Below are 21,000 nucleotides of genomic sequence, written 5' to 3' on the forward strand. Positions count from 1 at the left end.
GAGGAGGATGTGTTCATTAGATACATATTAGGAGAAAAGTGATGAGGGAACCTTTACAGGAATAAGAATTGGAAGAGAGTCTCTTTCAGATAACAACTAGCCTGGACCACATCCTCTCCCAGAAAAAAATGGTTTACAGAACCTGCTCACCCCAGCAAGGTGAAGAAGGCAGCATTTTAATTTATAGACATTTTCCTTTGTTTTATGTCAACTGCACTGGAGGAAACTCACATCTCAAGCAATTTTGTGGGTGATGACATAGTAATGTGACCCCATGAACTGCAGCCCAGCAGGCTCCTCTGTCCATGGGATTCTCCAGGCAAGAATACTGGAGTGGGTTGCTGCGCCCTCCCCTAGGAGATCTTCCTGACTCAGGAATGGAACCTACATCTCTTTTATGTCCCCTACATTGGCAGGTGGGTTCTTTACCACTGGGGCCATCTGAGAAGCCCAGTAAATGACACCAGGAACAGCCAAAGCAGTGGCGGTACAAGGATAGACTCCAGCCTGAGGGCATTTTGAACACTGTTAGGTGCTTCCTTTTGTTTCTTACTGTGACTGGAGGGGTGCTGTGAGCATTTACTTAGAGGGTAGGGGTCAACCATCCTATAATAGACAAGATACTCCTGCTGAGCAGATACTTGCCCTGCACCCCCACAGGCAACTCAAATGCCATCAATGTAGAAGAAAAAATAGACTTAAAATTATCTGAGAAACGAACTCAATTTTATAGGCATAAACAAAATATTTTTGCATGATTTAATATATGCTGAAGTTATTTTTTTAGAAAAGCAACCTGGAAAGAGAAAATTGGATTTGGTTTAATTTAGAACTTTACCGAAAGTTGTTTGCCATTTGAGAACATCAGAGTTCCAAACACAACGCAAAACATTTGTCACATTCCTGTATTCCCTGAGAAATCCTACACCAAAGTTCGAGGACTTGACCCTTCATTAAATCCTCCAGTGTCAAGGCAACTGGCAGGTGCATACTGAAACACTGTGCTAGTTTCTACATGTGCCCCACCCCACCTGATCCATTCTCCGGTTTTCTCTCTTTTTTCCGTTAGGAGGCTGAGCTCTGGGGAGTTCATCCCCCAGGCTTCCTGACTCTTGGGCCTCTAGCATTCAGCCAGTGAGAGGCAGAGGCAGATCCCAGGGTGAGAGGTGGGAGAGACTAGGGTATTCACTCACTACCTCCCTCCTTCCTAACCCTAGGAGTGAAGGTGCGTCTGTCTCCCACTTTCCAGCTCCAGATTCCACTCTCTCATGCGGTTCCTGCAGGCCTAGGGGTTGGTAAGTGCTTCCAGCTGTTCCTGGTCTCTGAGTCCCTTACTCTGTTTGGTTGGTTCCCTTAACCCTAAACCTCACATTCACTGAAGTCTTTTCAGTTTAAAAACAGCTCTTGTTAACTGTGCTTTTTCCTGTCAGGACCTTGATTGATTAAAAGTTTTTTAAAACATTTTATTAAAATCATCTTCCTTTTATTTCTTTATTATATTTAGGGTAGTTTTGGTAATCAGGTGTCTAGAGTAGGTTTTTTATCTATAAGGTTTACTGTAAAATTGTAGCAGTTTATTATAAAACATTTGTCATAAAGAGGTATCGTTTTACCCGATAAGGCTAGAGATGAAGAGGACATGGAAATGGGGAAACGTAACTCTGAGTAACTGCAGGCCAAGAGCCGAGGTTGCGGAGTGATGTTAATATCCATGATAGAAAGAAATCACCAGTCCAAGATGGGCTGGAGTGGCTCAGAGATGAACTGACAGATGAGGCAGGAAAAACAGAGGGTGGGAGCAGGGCCCTATTTCCTTGCCAAGAGGAGCTAGCAGCTAGTGCCAGAGCATGCAGCAGTGACACCTACACACAACTTGCAATTGCTGTAAATGTATGTCTATTCTATATGTATACACTTTAAAATACATGTTTGGGAAACCCTATGGACGTTAGTCAAGAATGTGAGCTCAGGGATCCTCATAAAATCCATCGGCTTTTTTAAAAGTAAGCCAACTGTACTGCATATAAACCCAAACCATATTTACACTCAAGTTCCCAGGACCCAGGATAGAAAGACCAGGTTAGCAACACTCTCTCAAGAGTGGTTCCCAAGTAGGGATGGCTCTGTACTTCTCTGCACACACAACTTTGATCTTCCTTGTCCCACCTCACTGTATATCCACAGCACACACACACACACACACACACATACACACATACATACCATGCCACTTCCCACTTCTAGGTAAATTCAGATACCATTCCTTTTAAGCTATAGCCCCACAACCAGCTTCACCTAAGACTAATTTTCCAGGGGGAGAAATACACACACACACACACACACACACACACACAATTTGGCAAAAAGACAAAATGGCATCCCAGGAAAGTGGTTGGAGTCTAGATCAAGTGTAAAAGACCAGAATGGCCTGGGCTCTACTTGTTAGGCCCAAACCACAGAAAGGCTTACCAAAAGCTGAACACAGATGGTGTTAACTTTAGGTCTGAGGAATGTTAGATGCCAGTCGCACAACACAGACTAGCTTCTTTCCAACAATTATATTTCTCTCGGGGGAGGGATTCCCCAGCAGAGACCCTCCCAATCACATTCTCACTTCTGCTCTCTTTGTGCATCCCCACCCACTCCACACACAGACCACAGACTCGTATAGTTTTCCAGATTGTAACTAGTGCTAGGGTACTTAGGAGGCCCATTAGAAGATTTTTTTGCCCAAATCACTACTTCATCATCAACAACTTTAAACACTCCATCACATCAAAAAGAAAATCAGTTTCAAAAGGATTTATGAACAAGCAACCTATATGCCGATCGACAGATGAATGGATAAAGAAAATGTGGTGTATATACACAATGGAATATTAAATAGTGCCATTTGCAGCAACATGGATGGACCCAGAGATTATCACACCAAGTGAAGTAACTCAGATAAAGACAAATACATGATATCGTTTATATGTGGAATCTAAAAAACAAACAAATTAATTTATTTATTTACAAAACAGAAACAGACTCACAGACATAGAAAACAAACCAAAGGGGAAAGGAATGGAGGGATAAATTAGGAGTATGGGATTAACAGATACACATTACTATATACAAAACAAATAAACAACAAGGACCTACTATACAGCACAAGGAACTATATTCAATATCTTGTAGTAACCTATAATGGAAAAGAATCTGATGAAAGTATGTCTGAGTCAATTTGCTGTATACTTGAAACTGACACATTACAAATCAACTCTACTTCAATAAAAATAAAAAAATAATAATAATTTAAAAAGAACCATTTAGAGTGAGTAAAAAGGACTTATGAGCTCTGGGGGATATACGTTAAGACCCAGCTTCAACATTTTGCCAAAACTTTAGAAAAATGTAGAGAGCCAGTTTTCATCTCCTGCTACCCCACATTGTCTTCTCCCATGAAAGATCCACAGAGAGAGAGACAAAAAGGGATAAAAGCCAGGATGAGGTGGAGAATCTGGCCAAGCAGATTCAGCTCCTGTGGCAATCCATTATCTGGGGAAAATTATGGTTTAACATCAGCCATTTGAGTTGCTGCAAATACTTTTTTTCTAAATCTATGTTGGGTGTTTCCTAATTGCATATTTTCTTCAGCATGAGAAATTGCATGCTTGGTAAATTATCTATTTCAGTATTCCACATAATATACAAATCAAGTATCAGAATGGTCATTTAGAGCAGCAGGTATCACACTTTCAAACGGGGATAATTTTTGAGAATTTCCAGGCTCTTCCTCAAGTAGCCGTTTCTAGTGATGTATTATATAAAGCCCTCAGATACCCACTAATTGATCTAAAACCCAGTTAGGCATATTATAAATACCCTTGGGCTTTTTATTATCTTAATCCAACAGAAAGCATCAGAATCACTATTATCAATCACAACAAGATCCATCAAACAAACAGCATATGTTATATTGACATCCTCCTTTGGGAAGAAAACACCAAAAATAAATAAATAGACAAAGAAAATTAAATTCATCAGAAATATCAATTGATTCTCCAAAATAACAGCTTCTTTCACTATTACAGGGTACACACGGTTCCATTCTAGTTGTCCAAAAGAAGGCCAAGGAATCAATGTCATCACTGACTGAGCACATCTCATAGATCACATCTTCAAACTCTGAGATTCTAAGCCTAAGAAAACTGTACAGTACTTGACTCTATTTTCTGTGAAGTGTGAGAGAGAGCTAGAAGAAAGAAGCAGGGAAAACATTGGAGGAAAACCTTACAGGGACCTTCTCAGAAGACGCTGACAGAGGTATCAATCTTGGTCTAATGATTTTAAGCAACCAATGATACATTTTATTCAAAAAAAAGAAAAAAGCCAGTCATAACCATGATGTTAGGAATACTCTTCTTTGACAAGCCCTCAAGTTATGACATTAAGTCCTCTAGAGAACATTGTGATACATTATTTGCCCAAGCAACAAAGAGCAATTGCACAGTCTCAATATATAAATGCTATTCGTTGGTTTTCCACTTTTCTTGCTTTTGTTGTTGCTCAGTTGCTAAGTCATGTCCAACTCTTTCCAACCTCGTGGACTGTAGTACTCCAGGCTCCTCTGTCCATGGGATTCTCCAGGCAAGAATACTGGAGTGGGTTTCCATGTTCTCCTCCAGGGGATCCTCCCAACCCAGGGATCGAACCCATGTCTCTTGAGTCTCCTACGTTGGCAGGTGGGTTCTTTACCACTAGCACCACCTGGGAAGCCAACTTTCACTCATCAGCCACAGCTTACATTCTCTCTTTCATCAAACAACATCTTGAATGCACACCCTTACAGCCATACGCAGCTAGCTCTAGTATTCCCCTAATATCACCTCTAGATCTATATTCTTTTTTTAGATAGCGTCCTTCACTATCTCCTGGAGTTTGCTCAAATTTATGTCCATAGAGTCAGTACTGTTATCTAACCATCTCATCCTCTGCCACCTTCTTCTTTTGCCTTCAGTCCTTCTCAGCATCAGGGTCATTTTTAGAGTTAACCAAAGCATAGAAGCCACAGTTGTGGTTACAAGAATGGAAAGGAAAATCACCTAAACAAGGTAAGAGTAACTTGGAGCTGACAAAAGGTGGTGTGTGGAAGAGGGTAGGGTAAGGAGTGAGTCTCCAAAGGGCTCAGAACTCCATCTTAGGAAAACTGGTTGAAATTTGACAAGGCAAAGTGAAGGTGCAAGTTACAATTTAAAGGTACTGCTGACCAAAAGGAGTAAAAGTCATCATGGAACACTGAGAGAAGGTGGGGGTAGAAAAGAAGCAGGACAACAGAGCTCAATCTCCATTTTCAAACAATAGATGCTGTAAAAATATGATAAAGAAAGAAACATAGATATGAGTGTATTATTTAAAGTTTGGCAGTCACTTCCAGAAAAAAACAAAATCAGAACCAGTTAGAAAAAAAATCACCTCTGGTGAGTGACCAGGGGAAATGATGGTTTTTCAACTCAGGTTTTTTTGCATGTGATTTACTTTGCTTCCATGTGCATATAGGACAAGTGAGAGGAGAAGGAGAAGAAACTTAGCCAAGAGGAAGAGCTGTAAAACTCCATTTTTAAAAAGTAAGAGGGTTTGACAAATGGTTAAAAAAACTGGATAAGAAGCCAGAGTTTCTACCTCAGTCAAGGATAGGTATGCATGTGGAAGAGAACAGAAAGAACCCTGAAAGAAGGCATCACAAAGCCTGAAACCCAGCTGTGACTCTGCTCCTGGCACTATGACCAGAAGCAAGTTATCTGACCCCCACTTAGGCCTCAGTTCCCACATCTGTAAAATGGGAAGGTTAGACTGAATCATCTCAAATGCTCCCTGCTCACGGGGTCCATATAACTGTATTTGCATTTGAATCCTGAAAATAGAACCCAAATAATTATGAAAGTAGCACCTCACATGTTGTTTGTTGGAATTTTGTTTTGTTTTTGTTTATTTGAGTGTAAATGCAGCAATAAGCCCTACTGATTTACCAATTCTACCCCCACCCCACCTCCACATCCAGATCTGTCAACCTCCCAGGGACTAAAGGATTTCAGGGAACTCATGATTTGGAAGTCACAGCCAGCAACCCGTCAAGCCATCCAAAGAATTTAGCAGGTTAAAGGCTCACTTCAGTATCTGAGAAGTCCCCCAGAAGACACACGAAGATGGTGGCAAAATCTGGCAGATAAACCCACCAGCACCAGCCACTAACACTGAGGGTTCTTGGGTCTCGAAGCAAAGTGTAGTTTGGAGAATGAAGGTGCTGGGATTAGAGACCTTGTCACAGCCGAATGAACTCTGAGGTGTCCAATGATAAATTAAGATCTAAAACAAGAAATTGGAGGCAATAAGAATGAAACCACATATATAGACCCCTCCAAAAAAAAAAGTTCACTCACTGAAGTGGTTTCTTCCTGTTTCTTGTCTCTTTAGTAGATTCCTATTGTTTTTATTTTGGTGAAAGTCACATAGTAATAATATACACTATTTTAACCATTATTTTAACTGTATATTTCAGTGGTACTAACTACATTCACACTGTTGTATGACTCTCACCATCTCCCAAATTTTTCACCTTCCTAAACTGAAACTAGGTCTCCATTAAACACTAAGTCCCCCGTTCCTCTCCCCACCCCAGCCCCTGGCTTATACTAATGTCTTTTCTCAATCTATGAATTTAACTATTTTAGGCACCTCGTATAAGTAGATTCTGATCTTTATAAACATCTGCTCCAAGTCAAAGGAAGAAGCCAGTGGGAAGAAGAGAAGGCCTGAGGTGTACCTGAGGTTGGGAAGAAATGTGGACCAGTTACATAATCAGAAGGCACCTTTCAGAAATGCCAGTGATAAGAAAAGCCCCTTGAATCATTAACTTCTTCATCTAGCTCTCCAAGCTGTAAACCCAGCAATCACCCCCCACCTCTGCCACAAACACACATAACCACCACTCCTCTCCCCCAGCAGGTGTGGGGTCCCTGTCCCGGTGACTTGCTGAGTGAACATTCTCTGCTTTCTCTCTACCACCAATATGACTAAGGATCACTGAACCTGGGCTCAACTGAAACAAATGGCTATATGAAGGGACAAACGCCCTAAGACACTGAGTTAGTTGGTCCATTATTTCTCCCTTTGTAGGTTTATAATGGCTGAAATAGCAAATGCGTATGAAGAGAACTTTCACCATTAAACTCCCTCTGGAAAACCCCTATCTTCCTGTCTTGGGATCAACCCCAATGAGACACCCCATGGTAATCTGCCAGATGTGAAAGGAAAGACTTGCTGAAGACGAATTATGGAAAATGGAACTAGCATTTGTTGAGCACTTACTGTTTACTATATTTCAAAAGACAGATATGTGCCAGGCACTGGGCTTACAAGTAACAACCATTGCTGACATTCATGGAGTGACTTCCAAGCCTTGGGCTATGCATAAAAGCCTATTTAGTTCCTAGGAGAACTTTCTGAGGTAGGTGCTGTTGTGATTGATGCTTTCCAGGTGAAAGGTTAGTAACTTGCCCAAAGTCACAGAGCTAGCAAGGGACAACATCAAGATCCAAGCCCAGTGGGTCAGACTCGACACATCCAGTCCAGTGGGAGTAAGAAATGGTCCTGCCTTTGAGGAACTCAGGTTTCAGTAGAGGTGCTACTTCTCCACACTCTCTGCCATGTAATAGGCACTCAATAAATGACTTTGTTTGACCCCAATGGCACCTTTATGAAGCAAGTAAGACAACTGCTATTTTATAATAAAGAATTGTGTTCAAAGATACCACCCAGCAATTAGGAGACACAGCCAGGATCAAGACCCAAAACTGTCTAGTTCTTTTGTGCTCTCTGCTCTCAGAGTGAGGCTTGATGAAGACTTCACACCCTAGTGTACAAGAAACATTTGGTTCATATTTTCACTGGTGTCATATTTTAGAAGCTGCCAGCAGTCACATTATCCTGCCAAGTCAGCTCCAAATGCTCCAGTGTGTGTACAGCTTCCTGGAGCTGGGGGGGCAGGGGGTGGGTATGGCAGGGGGACTCAAAACAAACAGATCAACCAAAAACAACAAGGAAACTGTGGGTGGACCTATCAACAGGAACAAAGGAAGCGGGAAAGATGGTCTGCACTGAAGGTTCCCTTGGAGCCAGTCAATGACATCTTGCATGGCTCCCTCAAGGAAAGGTGGCCTGGCTGCTCTAAGGGGCTGGGGTTGCGAGAGGAAGGAGCAGAATCAAGTAATTAGGAAAGTAACACGTCACCCATTGTTGGGCTTTTGTCTGGTTTTGTTTATTGAGGTTGTTTTGCCACTGCCATGAACAGGCCTCGGATATTCGGAGCAAAGCAGCAAACATTTTTTTTCTTCACCCCATCACATATACTTAGAGAACATTAGCTCCTGAGGCCCACTTTCATTCTTAAGTAAAACTCAGTTCCAAAGATTCCTATTTTCCTCTTCCAATTGACTTTGCTGCTGAGGTGCATTTCCTAAGGTAATTTCCTCTCTCTGCAAGCCTAGTCTAGAATCAGATAGAGTCTGTCTGAAGAGAGACTCCATTTGCAAAATAAGTGTTCTAGAATCCTCTGCTCAGAACCAGGCCCAGATCCATCACAGAGAGTCTGTGCATAAACTTTCTTTCTTAACTTTTAAGATTAGGAAGTGACCCCTGACAGTGAGGGTCTCACAAGGAAGTCATGGTCTCACTCTGCTGAGGTTTTGAGGTGGCAGAGTTCTCTCCAAAATTCCTTCTTTCAAATTCTTCACTAATTAGATTTTCTCTGGCATCAAAGGGAGTTGAAACAAGCTCAGGAAACAGGGCCAATAGCTTCAGGTGCTGAGGAGTAGGCCAGCAGGAGAGAATTGCTCACTGTATTATGCTAATCCATGAACACAGTGGCAGTGTTAAGTGAACATCAAGGCAGGCATCTTTCTTTCATTTTTTTTTTTTTAAGGTACAGTTTCCCCTCTGGTGGAGAGACGCCAGCAGAAGAATGTTTGCCCCAAGGTCTCTTGGTTGAAAGAGGCAAAGGTTGACCAGTTCAGTTTCACTTTATTTGTTCAGTACCAGCCCCCTTCATTGTCCAGTGCCCACCATCATTCTTTTTCATTTTTAATGTGTGTCAGGAGACACCGGTTCGATCCTTGGGTCAGGAAGATCCCTTGGAGAAGGAAATGGCAAGCCACTCCAGCATTCTTGCCTGGGAAATCCTGGCAAGAGGATCCTGGCAGGCTATAGTCCTGGTGTCCCAGAGTTGGACACAACTTAGCGACTGAACAACAACAACATAGTTGCTTTACAATGTTGTGTTTGTTTCTGCTGCACAACAAAGTGAATCAGCTATATGTATACATATACCTCCTCTTGTTTTGGATTTCCTTCCCGTTTATGTCACCACAGAACCTGAGTGGGCTTCCCAGGTGGCTCAGTGGTAAAGAATCCACCTGCTAATGCAGGAGACACAGGAGATGTGGGTTCAATCCCTGGGTCAGGGAAGATCTCCTGGAGGAGGAAATGGCAAGCCACTCCAATACTCTTGCCTGGAGAATCCCATGGACAGAGGCGCCTGGACACATACAGTCCACAGGGTTGCAAAGAGTCGGGTATGACTGAACAACTGAGCACACACACACAGAGTACTGAGTAGAGTACCCTGTGCTTACAGTTGGTTCTCATTAGTTACCTATTTTATAGATAGTATCAACAGTGTATATATGTCAACCCCAATCTTCTAATTCATCTTACCCCTCCTTTCCCCACTTGGGTCCATCCCACATTCTTTTCCTAGGAAAACTGGCAAACTAGCTCTCTTAGGGAGTCTGTTACAGAAAAGCAACACCCAGGGACACTTTCCCATGGAGTGGAGACCTCTTTGTTTGGAAATGATGCTTCTGGTCAGATTATTGTCAAGACTTTTTTCTTCTCCCCAGATTCCAACTTCATAATCACTTAATATTTCCTGAAGGATTGATTCAGAAACATGGCAAGAGGAATCCCACAAATTAGCATGGGCTCTACCAAAACATGCAGTCATTTCATGGCATCATTACACAAACATAAAATAATGCTGATGAACTGGGAGAGGGAGCAACAAGGAAAAACAACCTTCTCAATTTTATACAGGGACCAAATTCTTCAAAGTTCCAAAACTAAATTTTTCATTATAAAATGATTCAAATTTAACTATCTAATCACCTAGCACCATTGACTTTCATGTGACGCTAAATATGACCTCTGACTTCCTTCAGTTCAGTTCAGTTAGTCGCTCAGTCGTGTCCAACTCTTTGTGACCCCATGAATCGCAGCACGCCAGGCCTCCCTATCCATCACCAACCGCTGGAGTCTACCCAAACTCATGTCCATCGAGTCGGTGATGCCATCCAGCCATCTCATCCTCTGTCGTCCCCTTCTCCTCCTGCCCCCAATCCTTCCCAGCATCAGGGTCTTTTCCAATGAGTCAGCTCTTCGCATGAGGTGGCAAAGTATTGGAGTTGCAGCTTCAACATCAGTCCTTCCAATGAACACCCAGGACTGATCTCCTTTAGGAAGGACTGGTTGGATCTCCTTGCAGTCCAAGGGACTCTCAAGAGTCTTCTCCAACACCACAGTTCAAAACCATCAATTCTTCAGCACTCAGCTTTCTTCACAGTCCAACTCTTACATCCATACATGACTACTGGAAAAACCATAGCCTTGACTAGATGGACCTTTGTTGGCAGAGTGATGTCTCCGCTTTTAAATATGCTATCTAGGTTGGTCATAACTTTCTTTCCAAGGAGTAAGCATCTTTTAATTTCATGGCTGCAATCACCATCTGCAGTGATTTTGGAGCCCCCAAAAATAAAGTCTGACACTGTTTCCACTGTTTCTCCATCTATTTGCCACGAAGTGATGGGACCAGGTGCCATGATCTTAGTTTTCTGAACGTTGAGCTTTAAGCCAACTTTTTCACTCTCCTCTCTCACTTTCATCAAGAAGCTCTTTAGTTCTTCTTCGCTTTCTGCCATAAGGGTGGTGTCATCTGCATATCTGAGGTTATTGATATTTCTCCCAGCAATCTTGATTCCAGCTTGTGCTTCCTCCAGCCCAGCATTTCTCATGATGTACTCTGCATAGAAGTTAAATAAGCAGGGTGACAATATACAGCCTTGACGTACTCCTTTTCCTATTTGGAACCAGTCTGTTGTTCCATGTCCAGTTCTAACTGTTGCTTCCTGACCTCCATACAGGTTTCTCAATAGGCAGGTCAGGTGGTCTGGTATTTCCATCTCTTGAAGAATTTTCCACATTTTATTGTGATCCACACAGTCCAAGGCTTTGGCATAGTCAATAAAGCAGAAATAGATGTTTTTCTGGAACTCTCTTGCTTTTTCGATGATCCAGCGGATGTTGGCAATTTGATCTCTGGTTCCTCTGCCTTTTCTAAAACCAGCTTGAACATGTGGAAGTTCACGGTTCACATATTACTTAAGCCTGGCTTGGAGAATTTTGAGCATTACTTTTCGAGTATGTGAGATGAGTGTAATTGTGCGGTAGTTTGAGCATTCTTTGGCATTGCCTTTCTTTGGGATTGGAATGAAAACTGACATTTTCCAGTCCTGTGGCCACTGCTGAGTTTTCCAAATTTCCTGGCATACTGAGTGCAGCACTTTCACAGCATCATCTTCGTTGGGGGCTGCTAATACCATGCTTACATCTCAGGCAATTCTGCTACATCTGGGTATCTAGGGTTGGGTCAAGCTGCAGAGGGAGCATCTGATGGCAGGAAACATATGTGTCCCAAAGGGTTATTACCATCTTATGTTAATCAACATTTTATATCATTGGTCATTAGGTGGGGAGGCAAAATGAATAATGACTGAGAAGGTGAGGGGTAAGTGGGTCAAGGGACAAGTTAGTGACTTAGAGCCTGTGTTGGCTGCCCCCCTCCTCCATTGTTTGGCTGTGTGACCTTAACACATACAGGTGCTCAATAGATATTTCTGGAATGACTAAATGACTAAAGCTCACTAAGCCCAGATTCCTTGTCTGTAAAATGGAGATAAGTCTCTTGAGATAATGTATGTCTTAGAAGCAGATGCACTGATGGCTGGTACTTTTCTAACATATTTGTATAGGGAACAGTGAGATAGATACAGCACGTCCATCTGAAGCACAGGGCAGATTTGCTTACCGTCCAATATAATAAAGATAATGTCTGTTTCTGGGGCAAGGGTCAGGCAAGGTTTCTTGCCACAGTATTAAAAAAGATGGACTTCTGAGCTTGGGGTTATCTCCTCAGCCATAACATAAACCCATATGGGCCAGTGCACATCAGCCTAGTAGGACCTGGGGGCCAGGGGAAACTGATGCAGAGATGAAGCTGATGTTGTCTGCTGGCTGTCAGTAATAACTTCATTTCTGATTCAGGAGTTTCATAACTTCTTCCAGCATCCATGAAACAGGAGGCTAGTTTGCTAGTCTGCAAGTAGTGTAAAATCTCAGATCTTCACAGCTCTTGAAAATAACAGTGTCTACCTCAAAGAGTTGTTGTGAGGATAAAGGCAATGCACACATAACGAGCTCTACAGTGTCTAGTCCAAAGTTGGTGATCTTTTAATATGTACCTAATCAAACAGCATAATTCTATATATGTATTCACTCTATTCAATAAGAGAATGTAATAGAAATGTAAGTGGCCTTAACCATGTGTGTGAGTATATGTCTGTGCATGTTCCCATCACTCAGTTGTATCCACCTCTCTGTGACCTTATGGACTATAGCCTGCCAGGCTCCTCTGTCCATGGAATCTTCTAGGCAAGAATACTGGAGCAGATTGCCATTTCTTCCTCCAGGGGATCATCCCAACCCAGGAATCGAACCTGTGTCTCCTGTGTCTCCCACATTGGCAGGCAGATTCTTTACCACTGAGCCACCAGGGAAGTCCAACCACATGGAGAGACTTAGTTATAATTCAAGATAAACTTTGACATTATGTCAACATGACAATGATTAATATGACTTCAACCATATACTGTACAACTTAATGGCTAAAACTCATAAAGGGCTAGATTTACATTCCAGCTCTTCCATAATCTATAAGACCTTGGGTAAATGATGTAGAAGAGTTTTACCTTCCAAAATGTAGAAATGTAAAGTATCTGCTCTTTACCAGATACTATGAAGATTAAATGAGACAGTAATTTGTAAAATATCTAACATAGTACCTGGCACATGATCAACACTGACTAAAGGTTGAGTATCTATTATTTTATTCAAGGAATAATAACATCAAGAAAAGAGATGTGATTCTACTTGTGGAGCTATTTGTGTTTTCCAAAGTATTTTCATATGAGCTCTTTTAATCCTCTCAGTAATTCTGGGAGGGAAGCAAGACAAAGATAACACAACTTTACAGACGGGGAAAGTGAAGTGAAGGGAGGTGAAGTGGCTTTCCCAAGTTCAAAGATTTAGCAAATATCAGGCATTTTATTTTTTAGAGTTTCTTTCCATGTGCACAGCCACCAGAGATTATCAAAAGGTAAAGATCTCTTTATACTCTTGAGGAACAGAGCTCACACATTACTAGGAGCTGGAGAATTCATTTGGCCCAGCTTAACAGCCTTATGGGCTTAGAGCTTTCAACCAAATGCAGACTTTTGGTGTGTGTGCGTTTAGGTTTTGCCAAAAGTAGATGACTTTCTATTTTTAAAAAAGGAAAGGGAAAGAACACTAGAAGGTATTTAAATCAAGCTCTAAAATCTTCTTGAACATCAAATAACTCTTAGAGAACAACATTTTGATGAGTTAAGTATAAATGAATCAAAAACATATGGACGAAATTTCCCTTGAAATACACAAAGGTCTGAAAATTACAGGGGGAAATGCATTGATAAAATACATTTGGGATTTTATTGAAACCAAAACATTTACAAAACCATTACACATCCAGATTCACCCAACCTCAGTGTGTTCTCTTTAATAGCCAGGGCCACCTTCCTTGGACCTCCCCAGTAACAGGCTGCCAAATATTTCCTTTCTTGCCAAAAAGTTCTCTGGACTCCAAATCAACCCACAGCAAGGTTTGGATCCTGTCTTGTGTGTGGTTGATGAAACACCTTCAGCCCAAATACTGTGAACTCCAATTCTCCTGTATTTTGAATTATCAGCCTTGATGAAATGGCTCTGTGTGCCTATCATACTGAAGGCCTAGTAACCAATTTCTGCCTAAACGGTTTTATAAGCGGCTATTAAATTAAGCTTCCAACTTGCAACCCTAAAGCTAGGAAACCATCCACTTACTCTCCAGGCTTGTAAAATTAGCTAAAGATGAATTTAAAAGCTGGGGCAGAGGATGGCACAGAGAAATAGGACTAGGGCATATCATGCAACTATGGGCGTCACTGTAGCAGCTTCTAGCAAGCTGGCAATAAACGTGTGATATTAACTGAAGCCCTTAATTTAAGGAAACGAGATCAACCAACTAGTAATTAACAAATTATTCTTAAACAGACTTCGCTTAAAAATTAAGTTGAACTACCATTTTTCTATAATGCATCAGGAAAACGCTGACTGGTACTTAAAAGTAAACACAACTTAAGCAGATGGTGAGCTCTCACAGAGCACCAAACCTATACTTAAATAAATCAACGTTGTCAGACTGGAGTGCTACATGGCTGCTCAGCAGAATTCATGGGCATCTTTGCAGGATTTGGAAATGATTTACTGTCATGTGAAGATGACAGCTCTAAGTTTTCCTGTTGGAATGTTCTACACCCATGAGACAGGTAAAGTCTACTGGAAGAAAGTGTTTTTCAACTGATATCCCAGAAGCATGTCATAGAAGGAAAGACAATCCTGATCCACCTGAGTACAGACAAGTACTTCTGTGTTTGTTCATTCACTCTTCATTCTCTCATTGAAGAAATAAATCTATTAAGTGTTTACCTGGTGGCAGGCAATTTGCCAGGCCCTGGGCACACGAAACTGAATGATGCTCAGAATTACTCACAAATCACAAAGGCACAGAAAAACCAAATTAATAATTCAACTTGCTAGATTCTATTACTAGACTGCTTTAGAAAGCACTTTGGAAATCCTAAGAATGAAAGAGGTTACTCCACTTGAGGAATTTAGGAACATTGTCAACTTTGTACATACAGCTTAGAGAAGGGGCAGTGTGGTACAGGGGTTGAGGGTACAGGTACAGAAGTGATGGGCTGTACAGGTTCAAATCCTGGCTCCACCATTTATTGGCTATGTGACTTTGGGAACAGGTTCCTCCTCTGCAAAAGCGTACTGATAATGTCAACCACCTCATTGTAAAGACTAAATGAGTGCCTGGCACATAATAAGTACTGTTATCTGAGCCAGATATTATAGGAACTTATTCAACAAAGATTGAGCAGCAAAAAAATCTTCCAGTTAGCCAAACAGCAAGTGTAAAGGCAATGGTTAATGGAAGTTCTGGTAGTTGCAAGTGTGATGAAAAATTCAGCATAGCAGGTTTATAATGCATGTGTGGAGATGAATCAGGGGTAGATTAGGGTCATATTGTCAAAGACTTTCTACATCAAGCTAAGGAGGTTAGATTTTATCCCCATGGGTAGTTGAGACCCAACAGGGATTGTGACATAGTCGGCTTTAGTTTTCCATATCATTCTGTCCGCAATGTGGGGCCTGGGCTAAAGAGTTGTGTAAGGTCCCCTCCAGATGTAAAGGGTTTGGTTTGGTTTGGTTGTTTGTTTTAATCACAAGTAGAACTGTCTGTGGTCAAGGGTGACAAAGTAGACACTGCTATTTCTGGTTGCTTACCAAGGAAAGCTGTGGGGCACACCCAAAGCATAGCCATTGCCACATATTTACCTTGCTCTCCAAATTCGGGGGGGGGCACATCTAATTTCACTTCTTCCTCCACCCCACAAAATGTCAGACCTGGATTTCAAAACGTTGTTGGGATTACATTTGCAACTAGTCCATTTTGTTAGCTCTAATGGTGTTCCCAAATCACAGAATGTGAGAAGTTGAAGGGAATTTACAGCAATTACTAAATACAATTGCTCCCCACTTGGGGGTCTCTGGATTCCTAAGGAGTCTGTGAAAATAGTAACAGAGATGACTTCTATTTTCAGAATTTCCAAAAGCTTAACATGTATTTAAACATTTAGTAATTTACCAAAAAAGCTCTTACACGCCAAGGAAAATACCAGTTTTACTTCTGGCAGGAAACTCTTTGATTCAGTGTGGTAACATCAGTCAGCTGATGATTATTACAGTTTTGGACTGACAATTGTGAAAGTCCTAAGTTTTAAAGAAAACTGATTAATTAATACTTATGCAGTAGAAAAAAAAAACTTTCAAATATAAAAAGAAAAAATAAGAAAAAACAAAGAGACCCTTTATGGTGTAAAGCTGGGGATTAGCGATCTCTTGTCCACCCTCAGCTGCCCTCTCCCAACACCCCCTTAACAATAACTTGCTGGTTACTGTTAACACCTTCTTTCCCATCCCACCTCCTGCTCATCTTTAAAGTGCAAAACATACTCTTTGGCATGACTATCTATTGGAAGGGAAAATAGTAAGCAGCATGTTGGGGGTTATCTAAATGTGAAAGGAAACCCTGAACTTCAACTCTCAGGAAATGAATGAGTTAAACAATATCTACTCACTGATAAAATTTTATTACATAACAGTAAATGTGTCTCTAGTTAGTTAGGGCTTTAGGCAGGGTTCTGGTGCTTTGCCTCTTGCACACTCTACTCAGTAAACACTTAAGGCACTGCATAAATGATGCATCACAATGCATCCTGACCACAAATGGTTTCTGAATAAAAGCCTTTTTGGATAACTGGGAAATATCATGCAGGGATGAATGCCAGTCTGTGTAAATTTGCCCTGGGCCTGAAAGTTACCAGATTCTAATCCCACAAATGCCTATACTCTCTTTCTATTCCAGAACAGATTTAGGACTGTAATTCCAAAAACAGTCATACAAAGACTACTGAACTTATTAATCACTGAGTGACTGTATTTAAGCAGTGGCATGATACTACATTGATCACAGTTAACAGGAGTGTATCTTTAAACACAACTATTAAGAGTACTAATAACATTGCTTGTGATTTCACTTAGACTGTAATACCAACTGCACCTTAATTTTTGTGTTGTGAGATGACATGAACTACGCTTTTATTGTATTTCTTGAAATCAATGACCACTTAAAATTAGGATTCTGTAGGCACTCAGTAAAATATTTGGTGACAGAACTAAAGAGCATCTTGTATTGGTCGAAGGTGATGGAAGGAAGATCTGTGGATTCAAAACTTCAGTGGTATTTTGGCTGTACAGACAGCTGCATCTGAAGAAGACGGAATGGTGATCTCTCTGGGGAAGCTTTACAGACCTTTCCTTATGCTCCTAACACTGTACAAGGAAAGGAAGCACCCACGACAGAGAGTGAATGCTGGCTCTGCCACTTAATAGCTATGTTATCTTGGGTAAATTTTCAGTCTCACTGAACTTCAGTTTCTTCATCAGAACAGAGATAATAATAATACCTACTAAATAAAACAATGTAAGTAAATTATTGAACACAATGCTTAGCATATAGTAGGCACTGATCATATTAATTGATGAATAACAAACAGTAGTAATAAGTCTTTAGCCATGCCCCTAAGAATCCTTTCTATTGATCATACAAGCGGGACCTTGTGAGTAAGAAAGCTGAGACCTCTGAGGGATGCTGTCCTACTGATTCGGTGACATCAGATAAAATCATGACTGGACTGCACCAAACCAAAGACCTTCTGATGCTTGCTCTCCTTTTAAAACTGGGGGAAGGGCAACTGGGGACAGTTCACCATTTGCTCCAGCACAACCTTACAGTTTCCTCACCAGCATAGTATACAATTCAACTCAGGGACTTTTACAGAGAAGAATAAATGCAGTCTCTTTCCCCACGTGCCATCATTTTGGTAACACATCCTTATATTCCACAGTCAAATGCTGTGACCAGCAAGGTTGATCCCATTTATCCAAGGCAATGATTAGTTCAAGGAGAATCTGAGACTTCCAGAATCTTTCCTCCACTTTGGAACCTAATCCTAAAATTCAACATTTGATTATTTCCTAGAAGAAACCTGCAATGGCAACTCCACTGGGCAAAGAAAAATAAATGCATCTAAGCACAGGCAAATAATTGGCCATCACGAGTCTCAGACTCTCTGTACTTGGCCTATTTAAGAAAAGATAATTCAAGTCTGAAGGCGAACTAAATGGTTTTCAATGCTGCTATCCCTCCAGAAATCTATCTTCTTCAGATGTTCTTGCTACCCCGAACCAAAATAATACATAGACGAGTAACAAAGTGGTGCTTTTCTGCACCCACTCCCCAGGGCAAATACTGGGAGAAAAAAAAAAACACCCTCTGCTGTTCTGATCATATACACAAAGAGGCTAAACATAAGCAGACAGATTGTTTGTAGCGGGGTTGAGATCTCAGATATGTTTCAGAAACATCAGAAAACATGGGGTGATGAAAGGCCAAATGTGCAAATGCATACAACGGACACAGGCTACATAATAAGACCTCTGCAGCTTGAGCAGCAAGGGCATGAAGCATTGATTTTCACTAGAGAGGGCATATCGGGTTACAGGAATGCACACATTTAATTTTTATGAGACTGAAGGCTCACAGAAACAACAACAAAAAAATTCCCACTTTGTGACACATTAATGTAGCCAGTAAGGGCAACTTACTGGCTACATTAATAAAAAATAAAACAAAGGGAAAGGCTTAATTGTGTTATCAAAAGGCCTTTGAAAATAAACTGAAATGCCACAAGCCGTTTAGACATGTTCTGTGACACTTTTAGTCTCTTGGCAAGAGAAAGGCTGGACCCAGGTCACATTCGCAAATCCTCTTTTTTATATAAATAAGTATAGATGGGATTACTCACCCCTTTCAGGTTTCTCTAAAGAACAGTTTCCATTTTCTAGGTAAAGACTCACCCATCTTCCAGCTCTCAGCCCCAACCCAAGAAGAGCAAGAAAGCAAGGCAGAAATGTGGTTTCATACCAGAGCATCTTCTTCCAGCCAAATGTAATTTACAGCAGAGTGTTTGGCTCATCTGTCACAGGAGAATTATACACCCTCGCCACTTACCCTGAAAATAAATATGTACTCCTCATTCAGGTAAATGAGATCGTTTCAGAAATAAATTGACTCCCCCACTAAAACTCGCTTTCTGCAAAGAAAATAAATGTTTGAGATGTTTCTCCTGATGAAGACGATGCCGCTGACACATAAATTTAAGAGGCTGATTGTACTGCCCTCCTTCATATGAAGGCCAGCCCAGGAGAAGCTAGAGGCCATGAGAGCCGGAAACATCAGATAATAAGTCTGCTAAATCAACTCTCAGCTCTTATCAGTATGCAAAAATCTCCCAGGCAGAAATGGAGGGGAAGAGGTCAAAACACATGTCTCCACTGACATTCATACATCTGGAAATAAAACAACCTTACAAAATGACACTGATTTTTTACTAGCCCACACAAAGCTCCTGACCACTTCACAACAGCCTTGTAAATTAAAGAAGGTATGATTTTCCAGTTTAGAGATTGGGAAACTGAGGCGGCAAGCAGTTACCTAAGGGTTCAAAGACTCACAGCTGATGACAGGTTGAGTTGGGTGAAAAAAGCCAGGTGGCCCAGGTGATAATTCCAGCATTCATTCAATCCCTCTGCTTTCAGAGGAAGGACAACAAATGGTCTCTACTCTTAAGGTGCATATGACTTAATTAGAAAAACAAGACGATTACACAATAAATCAAACAGTGCAATTGAAGAAAAATCACCAATGCTAAGCATATACCCTTTTCACCCTTTCCAACTCAAAATCATATTCATTTTCTGAATTTACAGAATTAACAAAAAGATTCTTAATCAGTCAACACACAGCGTCAAACTTAAAGCTGCACAGTAAGAACCAGGGCCACTGGTCAGAATATGTCATTTGTTCAATTATTTATGCCCACATGATTCTCTTGTTCAATAGCTAGGTAATTATAATAGTCTTAGATATAATTATTTACCAATGATCAGATTAAAATGTCTCACCTTGAAGAAAAAAGAATTTAACATGGTTTAAAAACAACAGTCTCAAATATTTAGCTCTTAATATTTTTATTAGTGAGTTACAATGATCTGTGGAGATACTAATATAAAACTTTGTAATTTAAATTTTTTAATTTCATAAAATATTTTGGCATTCCCTCTCCTTGGGACTTCAAAATTTCTAAATATTTTCAAATTGCTACATTTTAAAGACTTCATTTAGCATAGGGCAAAATAAACATAAAGAAGCGCTGAAACAGCAAGGCAACAAAAGTCACCACTAACTAAATCCGGGTATTGAATTTTTGGCATTTGATTGAAATTCCATAAAAGGAATGAAGAATTAATGATCTAATAGTTGTCATAATTAGCAATTATATTTTCAGAGGCTCTAAGAAGAATTAATTAGAGCATACCTTTGAGGTATTATTATCTCCATTATAAAACGAGGAGAGGAGGTGGAGCCGGGATGAACCGGTTGCCTCTGGCCACAGGCAGAAAAAGAGAGCCGGCTGATGGATACCTGAAATTCCTGAACCCCGAGGCCTCCGCACTAAGCCTGCTCACTCTGAGCTGGCATCAGGAAGTTCATTCTCTCCATGGCATAAACAAGAAGCTGTCTTTTCTCTCTCATGGACTATTCCTCTCGCTAGAGCTACCGACCCCCTTCAGTGCTCCCATGAGATTCTTTTCAGATTTGGTTTCCTTGGCGAGCTGCCACCTAAAAGTGTAGTTGAATAAAGTGAGATAAGTAGAAGTCTGGATCTTAAAAAAAAAAAAAAAAATTTATTACAGGAGAAGGAAGAGGGAAACAGGCAGAAATATATAAGGAAGATTCATGTAACTGAACATATAACAAGCAGAAGTAACATTATTCTAAAAATAAACTGTTTATATATT

The 21,000-nt window shown here is 40.8% G+C and overlaps 1 protein-coding gene across 12 annotated transcripts in view; it reads right to left on the reverse strand.

Moving 5' to 3' along the window:
• CREB5 (cAMP responsive element binding protein 5) overlaps positions 1-21,000 on the reverse strand; it is a 463,299-nt gene that overhangs the window by 389,426 nt on the left and 52,873 nt on the right. The window lies entirely within an intron of this gene.

The sequence above is a fragment of the Giraffa tippelskirchi genome, chromosome 10 (assembly GCF_054371585.1).
Source record: "Giraffa tippelskirchi isolate mGirTip1 chromosome 10, T2T-mGirTip1v1.2.pri, whole genome shotgun sequence".
Lineage (NCBI taxonomy): Eukaryota > Metazoa > Chordata > Mammalia > Artiodactyla > Giraffidae > Giraffa > Giraffa tippelskirchi.